At 32.7% G+C, this 3130-nt stretch overlaps 1 non-coding gene across 1 annotated transcript; it reads left to right on the plus strand.

The window, feature by feature from the left end:
- Positions 1-627: 627 nt before the first annotated feature.
- Positions 628-702, plus strand: TRNAI-AAU. Its single transcript has one exon. It is a non-coding gene; the product is annotated as a tRNA-Ile (tRNA).
- The last annotated feature ends 2428 nt before the right edge of the window (positions 703-3130 follow it).

Here is a 3130-nt window from a genome sequence, read left to right on the forward strand (position 1 = left end):
ATATAAATGTTCATCTGAATAGAGTCAGAGAAGTTTACTAGTTTGAGCTGTGAGTTGGAAAGGAAAAGCAAAGCATTATTCATACAAATATCAGAAAGGAATGGGAGAATGAACTGAAATTGAAAAGAAAAAGAGAGAGAAAAATGTAATATGGAGAAGTAATAGATTTATACAGCACAAAACTGTAGTTACATGATTAATTACTGAGCTTGGTTGCCTGTAGTAACATGCTCTGGTAGCTGACGTGGTACAGCCTAAAAAATCCATAACACTGCAGGTATGCAGCTATAGTAATTAATGCAAAAAACAATACATTATTAATTAATACAGAAAATACATTATTAATTAATGTAGAAAACAATACACACAGAGACTATGTGGAAAATGTAACCTTACTATGGTTTAACTGCTCACTGAAGAATACATGCAGACAATCTTTTAAAGGCGGTCAGTCTGGTGTCAGTTAGTAACAGAACCAACCACAGATTTCATAGGATTATTCCTACATTCGAATAACATGCTGTTTGCATATCAGATGAAAGTATGATCATCCATTCTACAACCTACAATAGTAAATGAGTTGCTAGATACATTTCATATTAATTCCTAATATGTCAGTTGAAGAAAGGGCTGTTTAGCTCAGTTGGTTAGAGCATGGTGCTAATAATGTCAAGGTCATGGGTTCGATCCCCATACAGGCTAATTACCTGGACTTGTTTGCTCAAAATTGTAGTCTGTTACACCTTCTGCCCTTGTTCTACTGTTTCTTGTCACCACAATATACAGAACATGCTGGAGGGATAGATTCCTGTCCCAGAAACTTCCCATATTCTGGAATAAACTACCTATCTATATCAAACAAAGCTCCTCATTAGCACTCTTCAAGAAAAATCTTGATGATTGGATGGGAAATAGGAAATTCACCCCGGGAATCACCTCTGTGGCTCTGCTCAACAGTGGCACAGGAAAATAATTTTCTTGGGTGGCAAAAGCCAGGGTACCTTTTTGGCTGGGCTTGTATAGGCCCCAGGGCCGATAGCCTAGTACCTACCTATGAACCTATAAGAGTGCATTTCCACGTTAGATACTAGATAAAATACTTTTATATTCCCACAGTGCTTTATTTAATATCCCAGTTTAGTTTCTAGTTTAAATTTAAATGTAATTCTGTTTCTGTCTTAATACAAGTGATCACTAATTCATCATAATTTATATTTTTACATCATTCATAGTTTTCATGGCCTTGGCACCATGATTATCAGGACAGAGTGGTTAACAAAGTAAAATAAGTAAACATTACTGCTATATTTGGGCACCATAGCCATACAATGCTAGATTAACAAGATATGAATTATTATCATGCACTGTGAGGAAATTTCTTAATTCCAACTGGATCACTACCATGATAAAATTTAAAATGCATAGCAGGAGGGCTTTCAAGTCTAACATTCTTAATATCTCTGACATGTTCTTGTAATCTAAGCCTGAAAGCCCTCTTGTTTTCCCCTATATAAAACAACCTACATGGGCACTCTGGTGCATAAACAATGTCCTCTGTATTGCAACAGTATCTACCAATAGGTTTGAAAACAATTCCATTAATTTTATCAAATGTTCTAAAAATATACCTACAGCTAATACAACCATTACAAGGAAAATTTCTCATATATTCAAGTTCTTTAAATAAACTATTTGCAGGTAAACTGAATTTACTATGAACAATCATATCTTTAATGTTACTTCCCCTTTTAAATGAAAACAAAGGGGTGTCTGTAACCACATATTAGTAAATTACTTGAAATTTAATAAAAAGCCCCAATAATATTGTATAATGCTTATCTCTTGTTCGCTCATTATGTTATAGGTAGTCACTACAATTTCTTTTTATTATTGTTCACCCTGCTCCCATTTTGTATAAATACATCTTTCCAATTTTAAATCTTTTCCCTGAATGTCATTCTTAACTTGATGCAAAGATTTCTCACCAATTTGCTTATCATACCCCCTCTTCAAAAACATACTAGCAGTTTTATGCAACTCTATTTCTAATTCATCCCTATCATTACACGATCTACAGATCCATAGAAATTCACTATAAGGAAGGACCTTGCTAATATATGGGGGATGACAGCCACTACCCTCCAAGAAATGGCTGACATTTTCAAATATTCTATTAACTCTTGTTTTTAGTTTACCATTAGATTCACCTTCTAAATGAACATCCAAAAATATATATACTTTTTCCATATTGCAATCTATCAAACTTAATACCAAACCTATTGTTATTTAACTCTTCTATAAAATTTCTAACTACTTCATACCTTCCTTTACATACAAAGCCCAAATCATCAATGTATCTATAATATCTAAGTATAAACTTCTGAAAAAAATCCTTGCTATAAAGATACTCTATGTCAAACAAGCCCATAAATAAATTGGCACACATGGGGGGAAAAGATGCCCTCATGGCAATACCTTGTAATTGATGATATAATTCCTTGTTAAATTCAAAATATGTGTCAAACAAAAATAAACCAACTCTATTATATAATATACTACTGGACTATGTATACTATTGGACTATGTCCAAAAAAATTAAAACTTCTATACCAAATTTATGTTGTATACTGGTATAGAGGCCTTTAACTTCAACTATAATCCAATACATTTCACTATTCCATTGTAGGTCAGATATTTTATTAAGTAAGTCAAATGGGTTTTTTATATATTAAGGTAATTCTACAACCACGTTTAGTAAGTATTTATGTAACAACAAACCAATTTTATGTATAAAATAGTTACATGCAGATACTATTGGCTATCCTGGAGGGTTATACAAACTCATATGAATTTTGGGTAGACAATAGAAAAAGGCCATCCCACATTCTACACTAGAAAACTTTTAGATAAATAACTCATCCTCTGGCCTTTATTAAGCAATTCCTGTAATTTTATCAAAGCATTCTTATATTCACCTACATTAGCTATCTTATGCACATTTTTATCATTAAGGAGCTTATAACGTGTTGAGGTACTGTGAATAAAGCATTACTACATTTTTGACAAACTTGTAAAAATGTAAACACTGCAAGAAATTCCAAAAACGCCAAAGCAGTGCAAGTCAAAGAAA

This window comes from Protopterus annectens, chromosome 17.part0 (genome assembly GCF_019279795.1).
Source record: "Protopterus annectens isolate FY-2018-M chromosome 17.part0, PAN1.0, whole genome shotgun sequence".
NCBI classification, from domain to species: Eukaryota; Metazoa; Chordata; order Ceratodontiformes; family Protopteridae; genus Protopterus; species Protopterus annectens.